Source organism: Odocoileus virginianus, chromosome 30 (assembly GCF_023699985.2).
Source record: "Odocoileus virginianus isolate 20LAN1187 ecotype Illinois chromosome 30, Ovbor_1.2, whole genome shotgun sequence".
NCBI lineage: Eukaryota > Metazoa > Chordata > Mammalia > Artiodactyla > Cervidae > Odocoileus > Odocoileus virginianus.
In genome coordinates, this window is record NC_069703.1 from 30639331 (window position 1) to 30660750 (window position 21420).

Genomic DNA, 21420 nt, shown 5'->3' on the forward strand with positions numbered 1-21420 from the left:
TAGACTATAGCCTACCACCAGGCTCCTCTGTCCATGGGATTTCCCAGGCAAGAGTACTGGAGTCGTTTGCCATTGCCTTCTTCAGGGGATCTTCCTGACCCAGGGATCTAACCCCTGTCTCATTGTAGGCAGATTCTTTACCATCTGAACCACCAGGGATCTCTTGTCATTTCCATCTTATCCAGTCTTGTGGCTTTAAATTTCATCAATGTGTTGCTGACTCCCAAATATTTATCCCTAGCCCTGGCTATTTGCCCTGAAGTCTAGACTAATAAATCCAACTACCTACCTGATTTACACTTAGATATCTACAGATTGCCTCAAGATTAATGTGTTGAAAACAGAAACGTTTATTCCCCAGCTCTCAGCCTAAACCTGTTTTTCCACCTGCCATTCTCCACCACCGTCAATGGCACCATCACCTACTCTGTTGCTAAAAAAACCTAAGAATCATTCTGATTCCTATCTTTCTTCTCATCCTGCACCCCATCTAGCACCAAGTCCTGTCAGCTCTACCCCCAAAATGTACTCTGGAACTGCCCACTTTTCTGCATTTCCTCTCCTACCACCCTCGTCCAGGTCACCCTCCTCCGTCCCTGGACCAGTATTGTGATGACCTCTTCACCAGTTTTCCTGTATCCGCTCATACCCATCACCCTCATTTCCCCTTCTTCACCCCGTAGCCGGAGCGATCTTTTAAAAATGTAAATCAGATCACATCACTCCTCTTCTTAAAACCCTCCATCAAGCAGCATGGGAAAAGACATTTGCAACATTTATGAAAGACAATGGATTAATAACTCGAATATATAAACAAAGAAATTTTAAAAAGAGAGCCTTGTCCAAAAAATGGACAAGGGATATGAAAAGACAATTCACAAGAAACTCCAAGAGCTAATAAATACAAAATTACATGTTTAACCTCACTAGTAATCCTGGAAACACAAATTAAAGTGAGTTACCATTTTACACCCAAAACACTGTCAAAATTTTAAAAGGCTGAAAATATCAACAGTTGGCAAGGATATAAAGATGTGGGAACTTTCAGATGCTGTTTATGGGAATATAAATTAGGATGCCAACTTTAAAGAGCCATCTGGCAACTTCTTATAATGTTGGAAATGCACAAACCCATTAATTCCCACATTTCAGAATCAATTGAAATAGTAAAAAAACAGGATGAAACCTAAATGTCTATCAATAAGAGAATGAATAAATAAAATATGATATTCATGTGCCCAAATAATTCTATATAGCACTGAAAACAAATTAGCTAAGTTCATTCAACATCTCTCAAGCATTGTTGGATGAAAAAAGCCAGCCATAAAACGACTTTGTGTGTTTCCATTTGCTCAGTCGCTCAGTTGTATCCAACTCTTTGTGACCCCATGGACTGTAACCCGCCAGACTCCTCCATCCTTGGGATTCTCCAGGCAAGAATACTGGAGTGGGTTGCCATTTCCTCAGCCAGGGGATCTTCCCCAACCCAGGGACTGAACCCACATCTCCTGCACTGGCAGGTGGATTCTTTACCACTGAGCCATCAGGGAAGGCATAAAGAGACTGCCTGCTTCCATTTACGAAGATTTAAAATTTTAAACTTCAAGAGAAAAATGGTTTCCCGTTCCCCTCACAGTAAAATTCTAATTCCTACCCAGGACCACAAGGCCTGTGTCATCTGTCTCTTGCCTGTCTCTCTATCTCATCCCACTTGCTTAGCTTCAGCATGGACAAGGGATATGTCCAAAAAGAATGCTTTTTTCAAGCATTCTTCAAGCACTGCATTTTCATGCCCACCTTAGAGCCCTTCCATAAACTGTTCCTTCTCACTGGCACTTGCCCTTAAAGCAGGCTCCCCATCACCTCCAGACATTGTGTTTACCTATTTGTTTATATCTTTGTCTGTCCCCACTAGACCGGGATCTCCAAAAGAGTAAGAATCTTGCTTCTGTTGTTCATTGTTATATCATGAATGGATGGCATTTTGTAGGTGTTCAATAAATGCTTGTTGAGTCAGTCATTGTGAATTCCTTCAGGAAGTCTTTCCTGCATTCCTAGACCAAGAAACATTCCTTCGCTTTGCCCTTCAACAGCTTCCTTCTTGGTCCGCTCAGCTCTTTCCCATTATGACTCAGAATCTCTTGATTTAGGTTCTAGATTGGGTGTCAGGGGAACCTGTGAACATCCTAAACTCTAGATCAAATTTCATACGCGTGTGCTTATTACATCTTCTGAGAGAAGGTTCTTTGCATCAGATTCTTTAAAGGGTCTATGCCACAAACACACAGAAGTTTTCACAACACTGGTGTTTCACTTGCATTGTCATTTGACCAGGTCCTCCAGATTGTTGGCTGCTTGAGGGCACGTCAACCACTGTTTTCCCAAATGCCAGAGAAGGGCCTGATGTGTAATAGATGAATTTCAATGAAACCTTGAGTGAATGAATAAAGGAATAAATGCATGTTTTTGGAGTCTAGATGGTGGTTGTTCAGTTGCTAAGTCGTGTCCTACCCTTTGCAACCCCGCGGACTGCAGCAGCCAAACTCCTCTGTCCACCACCATCTCCCAGAGTTTGCTCAAATTCATGTTCATTGAGTCAGTGATGTTATCTAACCATCTCATCCTCTTGCACTCCCTTCTTCTTTTGCCTTCAATCTTTCCCAGCATCAGGGTCTTTTCCAATGAGTCAGTTCTTTGCATCAGGTGGCCAAAGTATTGGAGTTTCAGCTTCAGTGTCAGTCCTTCCAATGAATATTCAGGGTTGATTTTCTTTAGGATGGACTGGTTAGATCTCCTTGCAGTCCAAGGGACTCTCAAGAGCTTTCTCCAGCATCACAATTCAAAAGCATCAGTTCTTCAGTGCTCAGCCTTCTTTACAGTCCAACTCTCATATTTATACATGACTTCTGGAAAAATGTTAGCTTTGACTATATGGATCTCTGTCTTCAAAATGATATCTCTGCTTTTTAATATGCTGTCTAGGTTTGTCAGAGCTTTCCTTCCAAGGAGCAAGTCTCTTTTAATTTTATGACTGTAGTTACAATCCACAGTGATTTTGGAGTCCAAGAAAAGAAAATCTCTCACTGCTTCCACATTTTCTGCTTCTATTTGCCATGAAGTGATGGGACTGGGTGCCAGGATCTTGGTTTTTTTAATATTGAGTTTTAACCCAACTTTTTCACTCTTCTCTGTCACCCTCATCAAGAGGCTCTTTAGTCCTGCCATTGCAGCGGTATCATCTGCAAATCTGAGGTTGTTGATTGGTACCGGGTCCGTATTCCCTCCCAGTCCCTTTGGGAAGCTGGACCTTGGTTCTAGGACAGAGCAGAAGCAGAAAGCTGGCCTCAGAGCCAGGCAGGTGAGGCTCTCAGGACAGTGTCCTGGCCTGGCCTCTCCTCTTGCTCACCTGGGCCAGCCACGCTGATCCGTTACAGGTTTTTCCATCCTTGACCCAGAGCTGGCTGCACCCTCCTTCTCTCTCCTCCTCACCCCGCAAGATGAACCAGCTTTGGTACCAGGGGTGTTGCAGCCAAGACCAAGGCAATCGCCAAGCTCAGACAGCCCCATGGAAACCCCACAACAAGGCACCAAAACAGAGACCAAACCCGTCCCAGAAGACTCCAGGGGCGAGGAGGGGTGCCTCTCCACCAATGACTTAGGAATCCAGACATTCCGGTGGGGCCAACTGGGCAAGGGGTGCGGGAGGCTCGCTCCATCCTTAAAAGAAATCCCAAGCTCCGCCGTGCGTGCAGTCTGCTCTGGGGCCAGGGTCTTTCCCCAAGGCCATGTTGCACGCGCCCCAGGTACACGTGTTTCCCTGAGACGTTCATGAATGAAGTCCAGGCAGGCTGGGTCCTCAGGTTATTAGGAGCAATATTTAATAATGCTGCTGGCTCCATTGACTGAGGCCAACCGTGTGCCAGGCCTTGTGCGACATGACCTATGTTTTGAAAAATTTAATCCTCACTGTGTCCGTGTCAGCCCCATTTGACAGAAGAGGAAACTGAGGCAGAAAAGGCCAAGTGGTTGGCCCAAGGCCTCTCAGCCAACGAGTGGCTAAGGTGAGATTTAAACAGATCATGTGAAGCCCGTGACCTTCAGCTGAGCCCTAGAGCTGCCGTCTATAAAGCAGCTCACTTGGGGCTACACCTGATTACACTCAGGCCTCCCAGCAACCCTGGCCAGGGGAATCACCATCACTTCCCTTATTTTATTCTATTTTTAAAAATTAATTTTTATTTTGTTTTGGAGTATTATTGATTTTGGCTTCCCTGGTGGCTCAGTGGTAGAGAATCTGCCTGCAATGTAGGAGACACAGGTTCAATCCCTGGGTCAGAAAGATCCTCTGGAGGAGGAAATGGCAACCCCCTCCAGTATCCTTGCCTGGGAAATCCCATGGACAGAGGAGCCTGTGTGCATGGGGTCTCAGAAGAGCTGGACATGACTGAACGATCAAACAGCAATGGCCGGTTTATAACGTGTTGGTTTCAGGAGTATGGCTGTGATTCAGTCTTACATATACACACATCCGTTCTTTTCAGATTCTGCCCATGTAGGTGGTTATAGAGGGCTGAGTACAGTAAGTCAGTGTTGATGGCGGATTTTATATACAGAAGTGTATCTGTTAATGCCAAACTCCTAACTTATCCCTTCCCCCAACGTTTCCCTTTTGGTAACCGTATGTCTGGCTTCAAACTCTGTGAGTCGGTTTCTGTTTTGTAAATAAGTTCATTCCTATCATTTTCTTTAGATTCCACATATATCAGTGACATCATATGTATGATATTTGTCTTTGTCTGACTCGCTTCACTTAATACGATAATCTCTAGGTCCATTCATGTTGCTCCAAATGGCATTGTTATTTCATTTTTGCACTCTAATCCTAGGTTTATTCAACACAGTCCTTTCACTCTCCATAACAGAGTACAAACACATTATCTAAAATGCCACAAAGTTACAAAACTCTAAAACAGAAAATGTGTAGTCCTGACTGTATGATAAAGGTCAAAAAAGCAATGTACGTGCTGTCAAGGGAACCAGCAAGACCGCCAGGAGTGTCAGCGAAACAGGGGGTTCTGGGAGGCCCCTGCAGAACTGGCCTTCACCCTGCTCATCAGTTTCAGGGAGAGGGAGACAAGGGGTGTGTGTGTGTGTGTGTGTGTAACCCCACATAATAACATGTAAAAAGAGAACCATTTTTGGCAACTAACAGTGAGTATTTGACCCTAGAGGTCAAACAAGGACTCAAGCCAGAATGGCAGCTGCGCAGAAGCCCACCCTTTCCTGCCAGACCCTGCGGGCCAGCAAGCGAGGGCGTGAGCAGGCCCCAGGTCATCGGTGGAACGGAAGACATGCTCTCAGGCTCATCCCCGCTGGATTTGCCTCTGACTGGCCTCTCAGGAAAGGGAAACATGAGAGCTTTCTAGCCAGAAAATTTAAGAGCACCTTTGTAAGTAAATCCTGCAGCGGCAGTCACCTCCCGGGCCTCAGTCTGTCCTACCTCCATCCACGTGTGTGTGTGCGTCTGTGCTCCCTCCGTGAGCGTCAGGCCCACAGGACGCTCTCCCCAGAGGCTGGAGAACTAACCCTGCTGTCTGCAAGCAATGCGCTTAGTCACTCAGTCGTGTCTGACTCTTTGCGACCCCGTGGACGGTAGCCCACCAGGCTCCTCTGTCCATGGGATTCTCCAGGCAAGAACACTGGAGCGGGTAGCGATGCCCTCCTCCAGGGGATCTTCCCAACCCAGGGATTGAACCCGGGTCTCCTGCATTTGAGGGTGGATTCTTCACCAGCTAAGGCTCCAGGGAAGCACAACAGTAACCAGGACTTGGTCCCCAGAGCACTTGGCCCGCGCATGCCCATGGCTTTCTCTCCACAGCCACCATGAGGGCGGCATCACACTCCCGTTTTAAAGGTTAAGGAGCTCGCTCGAAGCCCAGAGACGGCACGTGAGGCTTCACCCGGGAACAAGGAACAGCGCGGGGGTCACGTCAGACACCTCAGTCCTTCTCCAGCCTGTGCCCGTGGGTCAGGATCTGACCTTAGAGCAGCCACGGGTCAGGGATGAGATGAAGGGTTATCGAGGGTGTGTCCCCCATCCACAGGTCGATGGTCAGGGAGCAGCATGTGGACCCTCATTTAGAGGGACGTGAAATGGAAACAGACATTCCACCAGATGTCCTCAGAGGTCTTGGCCAGATAACCAGGCCAGAGGACTTCTGAGAGCTGCACGGCAGCCCCAGACGGGCTTGGACGGGAAATCAGGCAGAGACCCAGGGGCCCCACCCAGGGACGGCCAGACAGACTCAAGCGCAGGCTCAGGTGCCCCCAGGAACCAGCAGTGGACCCCCGCCTGCCCTCCTGCTCACCCCTTCTGCTGGGACACAGGCGCACCAGTGGGGACGCCGGTGCCAGGTGATGGGCTGGGAGGGCAGACCTCTCTCTGGTCTGGGCACGGTGCGGAGGTGCCCTGCCCGGCCCTGCCAGGCCCTCACCAGACAGCCAAGCACAAGGCCCCTCTCAGGCGGGCAGACAATCAGCCCTTTCGGTCCCAGGGCAGCCGGGTGGCGTTCCCTGCACCTCTGTTTCTCCCTAGCTCCTGTGAGTGAATCACTAGGAGTTAGTTAGTGACTCTGGGAACAATGAGTGAGGAGCAGGTTCGAGTTCTCAAGCAGACAGAAAGCTGGGTCCTAGCGCACCAGGGCCGCGTCTGCCGATGAAGATCCATGCCGGGGAGGCCCCAGGGTCACAGAGCCACAAAACAGAGAGTCATAGAATCGACACCGTGGAAGGGTAGGGCCGGAGCATCACAGATTATTCTAGAGCTACAAGTTGTTCTGATCACAGAACCACCAAAAGCCAATGTCCCAGAGTCATCGATTATTGGAAGCCCAGAATCACCACCTTGGGGAACCAGAGACTTCTAGGACCTCAACCCATCAGTTGCCAGAACCCAGTTCTTTAAAAAAGAAAACATTTTTTTAAAATTTATTTACTTAGGCTGTGCTGGGTCTTCATGGTTGCACGGGCTTTTTGTCTAGTTGTGGCAGGCAGTGGGGTTGGGGGAGAGGGCTCCTCTCTAGCCGCAGTGCAGGGCTTCCTGGTTGCTGGGGCTTCTCTTACTGAGGAGCACGCACTCTGGGCACTAGGGCCGCAGCAGCTGTGGGAGGCGGGCTCGGTAGTTGCAGCCCCTGCGTTCTTGAGCGCAGGCTCAGTAATCGTGATACATGGGCTAAGTTGATCCATGGCTTATGAGATCTTCTCAGCCCAAGAATCGAACCCATGTCTCCTGCATTGTCCGGCGGACTCCACCACTGAGGCACCAGGGAAGACCCAGCATCCACTCTTCAGGGCAGGAAAAGGCCGTGCGCTCTGAGGCTTCATTCTGCAGATGTGGAAACTGAGTTCACTGATCACAGTCACAGATCTAGGACCCAGACCTTGCTGCTTCCCATCCCGGCTCCTTGCCCAGGAAAGGTGGGCAAGCGCAGCCGCAGCCTGAGCTCCTGGACACTCGGCCTGGACTTGCCTCCCTGGGAATTGGTCTGGCCTCATTCTGGGGGATCATCCGACGCTGTCAGGACACCTATGGTCAAGCCCTTTTGTTGTGTCAAGATCTGAGGCTTTGTGAGCTCCAAGGTCAGGATGATGTGTTTGGCAAGTCTGGGCAGGCTTGGACTCTCTTAACCAATCTCTCAGTCCCCTGCCTAATAAGGGAGAATTGTGCACCCTCATGATTTTACCTGGGAGGATGCCTAGTGGTGATCACGCAGGGGAGAGAGCCGGTCCTCCTAGGTTTTCAGACTGGGGTGCCCATTGCCTCATCAGAGTCACCTCAGTTCATTGTCAAGCCACACAAGGTAATCCTGTCTCACTTCCCCATCACATGCTAGGCTCAGAGAAGTTGCTAAGATAATAAAGACCCTGTGCCCACCTTTGAGGCCCTCATAGTCCACTGAGACAGTCACATGTATTTTTGATTACAAGTCAAGGCAGAATGTGATAGCAATAAACACAGAAGAGGCAGAAACCTAGGAAGGCTTTATGAGAGAGGGGTAACATCTAACAGGGGCCTTTTAGAGAGCTTTTCCTTATGTCAGTTCCTGACTTCTGCATCTGACTATGATACACTAACAAATATTATGCTTGCCTTGCCACCCTAAATGGCTAGAGAACCGATCAAAATATATGAAACAATTGCTTTCAAGCAATGGAAAGCAAGTGTGGCAGAGTGTGATCCATGAGATCAGAGAGATAACTCTAATGGGGGTGGGGGGAGGCGGCTGACTCTCCTGGTTTTCTGCCTGGAGTCGTACTCCAGACCATGCATAGTCCAAGGAGAGGGATCCCAGGAAGAATATGCTAATCTTGCTGAACTGAGCGTTTGGGGGTTGGTGTCCAGGGACACAGCTAGAAGTTGTATGGCAAAGTCCCAGAAAGGAGGAAGCTGTGCAAAAGATGAGCTCCCGAAATCTGCATGGGACCTTCTAGAGTTGTTGTTGAGTACTGGAGTAAGATTCTCTGAGACAGAGCAAAGACAAACTGGAATTCGCAAGTGGAACAACTCCCAGAGCTCACAGAGGTCAGAAAACATTTGAGTTGCGACCAGCCAGAGTGGTGAAAACTCAGTAAAGACTTCAAACATTCAGTGGAAACTTTGCAGAAGTCACGCGTTAGCCACGGGCTAAGCCATCCCTGGAGGGAAGGCCAGTCCAGACCAGCCACAGCGAAGTCTGAAAACAGGCTTCAAAGGGGTAAAGATAGTGCGCAAGTAACCTAGCTGCAAGTTACGACAAAGCCCAACTTTATTTAAAAGGAGACAACAAAATTGAGACACTCAGCTATGTAACAGTCATAATGTCCAGCATCCAGTCAGAAACTGCTGGATATGCCCCAAAGCAGGAAACTGTGACCCATAGATAGAAGAAAAATCAATCAATAAAAATGGGCACAGAAATGATGGAGATGATGGAACTAGACACAAAGATGTTAAACAGTTATTATAATTACAAATATTTAAAGAAAAATATAATCATAACAAGTAGAGGGATGGAAGATACAAAAAAGAATCAAGTAGAACTTCTAAAATGAAAAATAAGCTATGTAAAATGAGAATTTTATCAAATGAGATCACCACTGCAGAAGAAAAGATAATTAACCCAAATGTTCAATACAGCAATATAATCTACCTAAACTGAAGACCAGGGAGAAAAATAGATGTGAAAAAAATTAACAGAGCTTAGTGATCTGTGATCTGACATCAAATGATTTAACATAAGTGTAATTGAAGTCCAAGAAGGAAAGGAGAGGAGAGAGAAAGACAGAGAAAGAGAGAAAAAAACAGACAGAAAGAATACATTTGAAGGAATGATGGCTGGAAACTTTATAAATTTGAGAAAAATTATAAACCCAGAGATTCAAGAATGTCAACAAACTCCAGTCAGGATTAACATAAAAACCCCACACCAAGATACATCATAGTCAAATTGCTGAAAACAAGTGATAACAAGACAATTTTAAAAGTAAACAAAGAAAAAAGGACAGGTCACATACAGAGAAGCAATGATGAGAATTTAAAGAATTCTCATCAGAAACTGTGTAAGCAGGAGACAATGGAAACTCTCCAAAGCACTGAAAGAAAAAGAAAAAAACCTGTCAACCTAAAATTTTATGGCCAGCAACAATACCCATAAACAATGAAAGGGAAATAACTTCTTCACAAAAGAAAAACAAAAGCGGAGAGAATGTGTCACCAGCAGACCTGCCCTACAAGAAATAGTAAAGGAAGCCCTTCGAGTGGCAGGCAGTTATTCTGGATGGAGACCTGAACTAGACTAAGGGGTAAGGACCAGAGAGACGATCCACATGTGACTTCTCATCTGCTGACTTCTTTGAAAGGTAGACAAAATAATAACAGTGTACAGTGGGGTTTGCAATACATAAAAGTGAAATGTATGGCAACAGTAGCACCCAAGGGACAGAACGGGAGTGGAAATGTACTGTTAAAGACAACGTCTTACTTTCTCTGCTTTAGTGGATGTGCATTGTGTCAACTCAGCTAAGCTGGAACTGTATTCCCAGAGTTTCTTTCCCTGTAGTTTCAAGTCAGCATGGGTCACTAGAGACATTTTAGACAACATCTGGTAGGTACAGTGAAGCTGTAACCACTCGCTTTTTTTTCTTTTTTTTGTCACTCTAAACATTGGCGCAGAGACACCAGGTGCAGATCGCACACACTGTAACTGAACTGCTGGGTCACCTTGTCATCACGAGACGGCAGCTGAGCCCACAGCCCCTCCAGCTCCTGCTGGATCATCCTGCAGTTTCTCCGACCGCTGGCCCGGGTGTGCTGCAGCTTCAAGATGAGAAACCCGTTTCTCCTCTAGGTCATACACATCACGGGAGATGGCCTCTTGGAAACAGTGACAGAGGACGTGTGGGTGCTGCTTCGTTCCTGCTCCCCCACCCTACCCCCACTTCAAGTCCGTCTCCCGCTCCCAATTTCTTTCCCTTCACATTCAGTTATACACCAGCACCAGACACAAAGAAACCAGCCTTTTAGAAACTGTTTAGCCAGCTCCCTATCATTGCATAAGATCAAATTTCTACAATAAACCCCTTGCTATATATCACTCCCAGTGGTTTTGTTTCTCTGTTTGAACGCTGACTAATAAATATGCAAAGTACTCAAGTGTTATGTGATTAGTTAAAGATGCATATAATTAACCCCAAAGCAGCCACTGAAAAAGAAAATAGGGATTTCCCTGGTGGCCTAGTGCTTAGGATTCCAGGCTTTCACTGCCATGGCCCTGGTTCTCTCCCTGGCTGGGGAGCTGAGATCCATAAGCTGTGCAGTGTAACCAAAAAAAGGAAAAGAAAGAATGAAAATAAAATGGATTATAAAAGATACATAATCCAAAGAAACCAGGCAAGGGGAAGGAAATTAAGGGACAAAAAAGAGATGGGAAAAATAGAAAGCACATAGCAGAACAGTAGATTTAAACTCAATTATACTGACACTCACATTAAACGTAAGTCACCTAAACTCAGACAAAGATGCCTTCAGAACAGGAGTTTTACCAGAGATTAATGAATGAGAAGTGGGTCAACTATCAAGAGAATATATTACTCCTAAATATACACGTGCCTCATAACAGAGCTTCAAAAATACATGAAACGAAAACCAGAAGGAGAGACAGACAAACCCACAGTGAGAGCTGGGAATCTCAATGCTCTTATAATGGACAGAACAAGTAGACAGAAAGTCAGCAAGGCTACAGGAGACCTGAACGGCACTGTCAAACGATGTGACCTAATTTACATTTGTACAACACTCCACCCAACAATGGAATACACATTGGTTTCAAGAGCAAATCCAAGATACACCAATACCAGGCCCTACGGTAAATATCGATACATTTAAGAGATGAAATCACTACACTGAGGCTGGAGGGGGAATAAAGATAAAGGGACGCACAAGGTTTTTCTTGGTTTTGCTCTTTTACTAAAAGAGAAGAGAAACTTTCCATATAATGCAAATGAGTCATCTTTGGCTGCTTACAAGTGATAGCAGTGGATTACTGCAGTGTATTTTAAAACTTAACTCCTTTCAAGTCAGGCCATGTGTCGGAAGAGACTTCCAGGCCAGTAAAGCATGTCGCTGAAGGTCTGGACAACTTTTCAAAGGGAGGTTGCTGGTGATAATGACGAGTCAAGAAACAGGCCTGTAACTAGCTAGTGCCCTGAGCTCCTGGGATGAGCCCCATCCTACACTTCCTCCTGGGTGTCCGTAGCTTGTCAGTATGTCCACTATCAGCCAACAGAGCAGCACTGGCCGCCTGAGCTCCCATCTTCATCCCTCCTTCTGTTTCTCTTGAATTACCCGTTTAGTCAATGGACCACTCAGAAATCCGCGGGTAGTCGAAACTCCGGCCTTTTCTTCAGTCCCCACAGTTAATTAGTCAGAGTCCTCCTGAGTCTTTTTCTCCCGTTAATCACTTGAACTGTATTTTTTCTCCCCCTCATCGCCAATGCCAAGTCCAAGCCGTCTCACTTCTCGCCTTACTCTCTCACTGCCTCTAACTCGTCCCAGGCCTTCTGCCTTATTCTGCTCTGCCCTGCTTGCCAGTGGAATCTTAACTTTCGTGTGCTTCAAGTTTTAAAAGTCACACAAGAGGGGACTTCCCTGGTGATCCAGTGGTTGAGAATTCATCCTCCAACGCAGGGAATGTGGGTTGGATCATGGTCAGAGAACTAAGATCCCACATGCTGTGGATCAACTCAACCTGTGGACCACAAAAAAGACCCAGTGCAGCCAATTTCTTTCTTTAAGTCACATAATAATGCATATTTCTCAACAGAAAATATCTAATACAGGTAAGCAAAACTCAAAATACATCACTTAATAAAAAGAAGTAAAGGCAAATTGTAATTTCCCAGCACTACCACTCAATACTAAGCATTGCAAATATTTTGGATGAGCTACCTTCCAACTGTTTTCTAAACATTTGTTTATATTCCTTCCACAGTAGGATGGTACTAGGTGTGCTATCAGGGTAAGCCGGTTTGCTCAGGACAGTCTCCCTTCTCGCACTGAAGGTCCTGCACCCAGGGAAAGACTCAGTCCTGGGGAAAGAAAGACTCAGTCCTGGGGAAAGACTCAGTCCTGGGGAAAGACTCAGGCCTGGGGAGAGACTCAGTCCTGGGGAAAGACTCAGTCCTGGGGAAAGACTCAGGCCTGGGGAAAGACTCAGGCCTGGGGAGAGACTCAGTCCTGGGGAGAGACTCAGTCCTGGGGAGAGACTCAGTCCTGGGGAGAGACTCAGGCCTGGGGAAAGACTCAGTCCTGGGGAAAGACTCAGTCCTGGGGAGAGACTCAGTCCTGGGGAAAGACTCAGTCCTGGGGAGAGACTCAGTCCTGGGGAGAGACTCAGGCCTGGGGAGAGACTCAGTCCTGGGGAAAGACTCAGTCCTGGGGAGAGACTCAGTCCTGGGGAAAGACTCAGGCCTGGGGAGAGACTCAGTCCTGGGCACAGTGGGACTGCAGCTCTGCAATGTATTATTTTAAGACTTCCCCGGTGGTTCAGATGGTGAAGGGCCTGCCTGCAGTGCAATTCACCTCGGTTTGATCCCTGGGTTGGGAAAATCCCCTGGAGAAGGAAACGGCTCCCCACTCCAGTATCCTTGCCCGGAAAATCCCACGGACGGAGGAACCTGGCAGGCTAGAGTCCATGGAGCCCCAAAGAGTTGGACAAAACTGAGCGAATTCACTTTCTTTTCTTTAATAAATTATTTTAATATAGTAACAGCTTGCAATGTTAGTAATATACAACTTCATCTTCATTTTAATGACTGCAAGGATTCCAGCATGTGTCGATGTCAAAAGGAGCTTTTAAAGGTAAGAATCCACATCTCTTCCATGTACCAGCTTTTGATGCACCCCACAGTATAGAGTCCTGCTGCTGCTGCTGAGTCGCTTCAGTCGTGTCCGACTCTGTGCAACCCCATAGATGGCAGCCCACCAGGCTCCCCCGTCCCTGGGATTCTCCAGGCAAGAACACTGGAGTGGGTTGCCATTTCCTTCTCCAATGCATGAAAGTGAAAAGTGAAAGGGAAGTCGCTCAGTTGTGTTCGACTCTTCACGACCCCATGGACTGCAGCCCACCAGGCTCCTCCGTCCATGGGATTCTCCAGGCGAGAGGACTGGAGTGGGGTGCCATTGCCTTCTCTGACGGTATAGAGTAGTGAGCTTGAAAGTGGGAGAAGGGAGATGCGTTTCAGGAGAGACACAAGAAAAGCCATGGAGTGCAAAGGAGAGAGAGTACCAGGATTTCTGTTTATATGTATTAATTTTATTTCTGTTGGGGAAACTGAATAACCACATACAAACGAATGGAACAGGACCACCGTCTTACACAAAAATTAATTCAAACTGGATTATAGATTCCAACACAGAATGAACGGTTCCAAGTTCTGGTTTTCACTTCACGTGTTTTACTACATGATCCTCAGGTTGCTTAGATTTTTTTTAAGTTAGCTACCTTAAAAAGTGACCTTTGGACTTCCTAGGTGGTCCAGTGGCTAAGAATCCACCGGCCAATGCAGGAGACATGGGTTCGATCCCCGGTCTGGGAAGATCGCACATGCTATAGGGCAGCTGAGCCCGTGAGCCACAGCTACCGAGCCCACAGGCTGGAGCCCGCGCTCCGCAACAGGGGGGGCCCGCGCAGCTCAAGGAGCAGCCCCTGTGAGCCACGAGCGGAGAAAGCGCACACGCAGCCACGGGGCCCCAGCACAGCCAAAGATAAAACAGAGGTTTTAAGATGATCTTTGCTCGCAGTTCTTTTCAAAATACCATGACCAATTAAACTGTATTAAATAATTATTCACAAGGCGAAAAAAAGACTTGACTGTAAGACCTAAAGCCATAAAACTGCTAGAAGAACATATGGGGGTGAGCGTCTTGGCATCAGTCTTGGTGACGATTTGGCCCTGAAAGCAAAGACCACAAAAGCAAAAATAAACATGTTGGGGCTACTTCAAACTAACAAGCTTTTGCTTAGCAAATGAAATCATCCACAAAATGAGAAGGAAACCTGCCAAATGCAAGAAAATTTTTGCAAATCATATACCTGATAAGAGGCTGATATCCAAAACGTATGAAGGATTCACACAATTCAGTAGCAAAAAAAAAAAATTAATTGCTTGTATTTTTGTGTCTTATAATATACATGGTACATTTGTGTGTATATGTATATGATTTATTCATAAATAAATCTCCATATAATGGACCTTTTGTGTGTGTGTATTTTAGAGCATGATCTTAAAAGTTGGGGACACTGGCCTAGCTGATAAAATATTAACTTTTTAGCAGTTCTGGAATATCCAGTGTAGTCAAAGCTTTATTGTTCCTCTGGCTTCATAGACCACCTACCCACAGCCCAGCAAGTCACAGCAAATCACGTCTGTTCCCTAAATATCCATATTCTCCCCTCCAAGTCTTTGCACCAGCTGTTTCCTCCGGCAGAATTTCCCACCACCCCACCCTCTTCACTTCCTGACTAACATATACCTGTATCTCAAGACTCAGATCAAGTGACATCTCTGCCAGGAAGCCTTCCTGGGTACACACCCCCTCGCGAGCCCGACCCACCCAGATGGGCTGCCCCTCCCCTGTTCCCATAGCAGCCTGGGCTTGCCTACACAACACTGCAACACCCACCGTGTGACTCTGCAGCTGCCCGCTTATCCCTTTATGACTTTCTCGAGGTAGGGGACTGCCCTCCAGATCTGAAACCCGAGTGGCTGCCAGCCCAGCGCCTGCCACAGAGTCCTCTCCTGGTGAACGGCGACGGAACAGACAGTAACAGCACACACGTGAGATGCACTTTGTCAGTGCCAGCCACTGGTTTAAGACCTTTAACATGAAACCCACCCACAAGAGCCAGGTACTTCTCTTGTGTCCATATTACAGATGAGGAAACAGAGGCACCGAAAAGTTAAGTAACTTGCTGAGTTCACATAATAATTGGCAGAGCTTGAATTTGAATCCAGGTAGATCGGTTTCAGAATCCACGCTATCAATCACTGCGTGAATCACTCAGTGAAAGAATGAATGAACAAAGGGAGGAATGAAGGAAGAAATGAATGAACGGTTAAATACAGGAGGGAGTAAATGAATGTCAGTGACCTGGCATCATGAGACCATGTCCAGCCTGCTGTGCACACATCAATCAACTGCTCTATCAATAAGATGCCTTAGTCATGTTCCACTTTGCACTATTTTCAAAATTTTAGTCAGTACTTAAGAAGGAACCAAAAGAAAAGGACAGTGTAGGATAATGAAACAGATCATTTAGGAGTCCCACTACGGGATCAAAGACAGAGGAGGAATCTCAAGGGAGTTTGGGAGACTGTTGTAGGCCAGTGACTACTCAGGAAAAGAATCCAGTAACCTAGCAACAGTTTGCACTACTTTGAAGGAAGACCAGGTGCATCTAAGCGCCGGGCACACTCAAGCCACAAGCCCTGATAGTTAAAGCACAAGACAGTAGATACGGGGTCTGAATCTTGCTACGTGAAGTCAGGGAGTTAATGGTCCTTGAAAAGTAGCATTTTTGCTTATAGTTAATACCGGAACATAGGTGAAAGGTGAAAAAACTAGGGGAAAGGGGAAATTACACTGAAGCCGGAGATGAATTACCATATTTCATTATATGTTACCGCCCTCTTGCTAATATACATATGATTTCAATCACGCCATGATAGTCCTGCTTAGACCATATAGGGTCAAAGGAGATCAAATGATGAAAACCTTGGTATCTGCCCAAGACTGGGGAAGAGGGTGGTCTTCTCCCCTCCCCACTTTTTCTTTGATTATAAAAGTGTAGCCCTCCTTGTTCTCGGGACTGCACTCCCTTGCCTGCCCACTTGAATCTCTCACAAGCATCCTATGCCCATAAACTCACTCTTCACCTCTTTGCTCACACTGAACTCTGTCTGTGATGAGACGAAAGAACCTGAGGTTCAGTAAGTCCTGGCACCCGGTGAGGGGTTTTCATTAAAAGACAGTGGTTTCGAATCCCCCCCTCCAAGTCAGGGACTGTGGGGTCAAGTCCCACCCTGAGGTGCGTCTGGGTTCAGGTCCCACCGAGGAAGGAGGGCAGTTTCAGTTCCTCCTCAGCCTTTCACTGGCTCCAACCAGCCGTCCCACCCCAGCACCTCCTCCCTCGCAGCGTGTGGGGCTGCAGAGTCTTAGAGCTGGAGGCCATGCGGAGAGCCCTCTGTTCCGTAGATGGGAAACTGAATCAGAGTGGAAAAGCCACTTGTGAGAGGTGACACAGCAAGTTAATCGCAGAGTCCAGGCAGACCCGGCCCCGTGGTTTCCAGTCTGTCTCCACTAAACCGCCTCTGCTCATCTGCTTTCGGCTTGTCAGTCGACAGGCGTCTTGAGCAAAAGCACTGCAGACAGGTTTAACAATACCTGAAGTGCAGACACGACCCCAGAGCTGCGTCTGTGTCCATTTGGAAAGGCCATGGGAATAAGGGAGGTGAGAAATTCAGGGTGGAAGTCCTGCGATTTCCTCCAGGCAGAGGAGTAACTGACACCATCACTGACAATTCACTACGTGCTAGGTGTGATGCGCTTCCTCGCGTTGTCCCACTTAATCCCCCCAACAGAGATAATCACCCCCATTTTACAAGCAAATTGAGGCTCAGAGAGGTGAATAGAGTGACCGACTCCAATTTTCCTGGAACTCTCCCTCTTTTTACAACTGAAAATCCCACGTCACAGGAACCCCTCTGTCTCAGGCAAGCTAGAACGTTTGGTCACCTGCAGGGTAAGTAGCCCACCCAAAGAACTGGATCCCAGAGATTCCGACCCAGACCTGACACCAGGTCTCAGGCTATCAGGCTGCGCTGCACCTCTGGGTAAATAGATAAACCCAAGAGGGAGAAATAAGTACATAGACAAGCAAGTCAGGATGGAGTGGGACGTGGACTGGAGGTGGGTAGGTACGGAGGAGGGGCAGCTCTGAAGGCAGGTCAGCCCTGGGTCGCCGCAGCTGAGTTAAGCTGTCTGGAAGGTCGGAGGCTGCTGGCTGACATGCCAGGTGGGAACAAACAGAGGCTGTTCTATTCCTCCCTCTGTATCCCAGGAGGACTCTGTTGACCACGATAACAGCCCTGTTATCTCGGCCAGGTCTCTGGGTCCTTGCCAGACAGTGACGAGGGGGTTAAGATCTGAGGCTCTGACAAGACCCACCTCCCTGGCACCCTCGCACACTCCCCATCCTCGGCTGAGAGCCTGCTTGTTGGGGCGGGGTGGGGGGCGTGAGTACAGCACGCAGGTGGGGGCAGGTGCTTCCCACCCAAGGGGGCCCCCCGGGAGACCAGGGCCTCTCTGCTCAGACACGGGATCTCTGCGTCACAGTTGCGGACCAGCGGCTGGACGTCAGGCACGCCGGGTGCTGCCTCTTGTTACCCTCTCCGTCCGCATGACCTCCACCCACAGAAGAGGACGCTGAGGCTCAGAAGCTGACATTCCGTCACACAGCTCGGCAGTGACGCCATGTGTCAGCAAACCCCAGCTCTCCCTGCCTCCCAACCTTGGTGCTACACAGGCTGTAAAATGATGACGTGAAAATGGACTATGTCCGGGGCGGTCTGTGTGATCCTGTCCCCACACCGCACCTCCTCCGCCCCCTCCTCCACCTGGCTGACTCCTCCCCGTCCCTGGACACCCAGCTTGAGGGCCCTCGCCTGCAGGCAGTCTGCCTGATCTCTAGCCTGTTTCAGAACCCCCGGGGGTCTGTGCTTGGGCAACCAGGGTTCTTACGCTTTAGGTTGTAGCAGGTCCTTGTCAGTCTCCTCCTGCACTAGGGTGCCCAGGGGCCAAGAACTGATGGCCCACCCCCCCCAGAAAAAATAAACATACTTAACAAATTGCAAGATCATCTTTAGCTGCTCCTGAAACAGTGGCATCCTGCAGGCAAGGGCCCACTAAAAAGTCTTCTAGCAGGAGCCTCTGCTTCACCCACTCCCCCCAACCCCATGAACCCTTGACCTTCATCTGTCACCTCACGACTCAATGTGTGGTCCCTGGATCAGCAGCATCAGTATGACCAAGGGCCTGCTGGAAATGCAGAACCTCAGACAACCCAGACCCCTGGCACATAGGAGAGCTTCATTAACATTAGCTCTTGTTATAGGATCGGAACCTTGCTACAAACCCTACTATGTAGCACCCATCGTCCCCATTCCTAGTTGGGGAGCTTGGCTTCAGGGAGGGGAAATTACCTTCTCCGGGTTCAACAGCCAAGAAATGATAGACGTGTGTTTCAAACCTAGGGTTTGTCGCTCTCCCGAGCTGGTGGAAGTTAGTACTGATATCCCACGTGATGGAAAGAGATGGGAAATCTACATCTATCAAGCCTGCACTCCATACAAAGCCCTTCACCTGGCTCATCTCTCGTGATCTTCCCGACCCCTTTGTGAAGCAGGCGGGTAGACAGTCTCATTTTACAGACAAGAATACAAGACTCCTGTGGGCAGGGGGGAACTTGCCCGAGGGCCACAGTCAGGAAATGGCAGTCACGGGGTGGAACTCAGTTCTTTTTACCTGAAGCCAGCACAATGCCTGTTCTTGACCCAGAGGAGCGGAGCCGTGGACACGGGCTACGGGGGGGGTGGCTGGTTCACTGCTCCAGTTCCCTCCCATCCCGTCTTCCACCTTGGAGAGCCTGTGTCCTTGGGTCAAAATTCACACTTCCTTCCCCCCTCTAACCCTCTGCCTTCAGCTTAATCATTAACCACTTCCAACACATCACAAACACCTGCCTATCACGGCAATCAGTCGGCCGCCAGTGTATGATGTCACCCCCCAGCTATCTCCACCAGCTGCCGGCAGGTGCCGGGGATTCCTGGGATCACCCTCATGCGTGCCTAGGGCTCACCTAGCATGTCCTTCTGTGCGTGCTCCTGGATGCGCGTCTCCGCAGCAGACAGCTCACTGGGTGAGGAACACAAGGGCGCGACCTGAGAGGCACGTTCCCGCGGCAGCCCCGTCCCTCTCGCTGCTGAGATTTGGGCAGATGTCTCAGCTTCAGCTTTTCCACCACTAAAACAAGTAGGTGATCTCCCAAATATACAAACAGTTCATGCAGCTCAATATGAAACAAACAGCCCAATCAAAAAAATGGACCCAAGACCTAAATAGACATTTTCCCAAAGAAGACAGACAGATGCCCAAGAGGCACGTGAAAAGATGTTCAATATCACTAGCTGTTAGAGGAACGCAAACCAAAACTACAGTGAGGTGGCACCTCACAAGGTCAGAAAGGCCGTCACATAAAACTCTGCAAAAAATAAGTGCTGGGAAGGGCGCGAGGAAAAGGGAACTGACTCCCCTGCTCTGTTGGCGGGAATGTAAATTGATTCAGCCACTGTGGAGAACTATGGAGGTTCCTTAAAAAGCTGAAAGTAGAGCTGCCATACAACCCAGCAATCCCTGGGCGCATACCCTGAGAAAACCATAATTCAGAACGACACACGGAGCCCAGTGTTCATTGCAGCACTATTTACAATAGGTGGCCAGGACACGGAAGCAACCTAGATGTCCACAGACGGATGAATGGGTAAAGAAGATGTGTATATATGTGTGTGTGTATATATGTGTGTGTATATGTGTGCATATATGTATATATATATATATATACACACACACACAAAATGAAGTGTTACTTAACCATAAAAAGGAACAGAATTTTGGTCATTTGTAGAGATGTGGATGGATCTAGAGTCCGTCATACAGAGTGAAGCAAGTCAGAAAAAGAAAAACAAATATCGCATATTAACACCTCTAGTAGCTCAGTTGGTAAAGAATCCAACTGCAATGCAGAAGACCCCGGTTCAATCTCGGGGTCGGGAAGACCCGCTGGAGAAGGGACAGGCTGCCCATTCCGGTATTCTTGGGTTTCCCTTGTGGCTCAGCTGCTAAAGAATCTGCCCACAATGCGCGAGAGCTGGGTTCCATCCCTGGGTTGGGAAAATCCCCTGGAGAACGGAAAGGCTACCCACTCCAGTATTCTGGCCTGGAGAATTCCAAGGACTGTCTAGTCCATGGGGTCGCAGAGAGTCGGACACAACAGAGCGACTTTCACTTTCACTTTTCACTTTCAACGTATATATGTTGAATCTAGAAAAACGGCACAGATGAACCTATTTGCAAAGCAGACGTAAAGACACAGACACAGGAAACAAAATATACGGACACCAAATGGGAAGGAGGTGAGATGAGTTGAGAGACTGGGGTTGACAGGTATACACTACTGTGCATGAAATGGGTAACTAATGAGAAGCTGCTGAACAGCACAGGGAACCCTTTGTAAAATAAAATCGGTGGGTGACAGCTTCCGAGTGATCGGGAGAAGTGTTCGGAGTGTGTGGATGTGGCTGGAGGGTCGCAGTCCTCACTGACTGTGCTCAGTCGTGTCCGACTCCTTGCGACCCCATGGACTGTAGCCCACCAAGCTCCCCTGTCCATGGGATTTTTCAGGCAAGAATGCTAGAGGAGGCAGCCATTCCCTTCTCCAGGGGATCTTCCCGACCCAGGGATCAAACCTGTATCTTCTGTGACTCCGGCACTGAAAGTGGATTCTTTTTTATATGTATTCATTTATTTGGCTGCGTCAGGTCTTATTCACATCCTGCGGGATCTTCTGTTGTGGCTCCAGTTGCATGGGCTCAGTCGCAAGTGGACTCTTCACCTCTGAGCCCTCAGGGAACCCCCCCACACATACCAAGAATCAAAACACCAGTGACAGTAGCAGGGCAGGGTCTGGAGCTGCAGAGATGGCTCGAGGGCAGAAGAGTCGTTTAGAAGAGGAGGCGGAACGTGGGCTCCCGCAGTGGCACTGTGTG

At 48.1% G+C, this 21420-nt stretch overlaps 1 long non-coding RNA gene across 1 annotated transcript; it reads right to left on the reverse strand.

Moving 5' to 3' along the window:
• Positions 1-6973: 6973 nt before the first annotated feature.
• LOC139032144 (uncharacterized) lies at positions 6974-19237 on the reverse strand. Its single transcript, XR_011484668.1, has 2 exons — positions 19121-19237; positions 6974-7384 (listed from the first exon to the last, which is right to left on the reverse strand). It is a non-coding gene; the product is annotated as an uncharacterized lncRNA (long non-coding RNA).
• Between the last annotated feature and the right edge of the window lie 2183 nt (positions 19238-21420).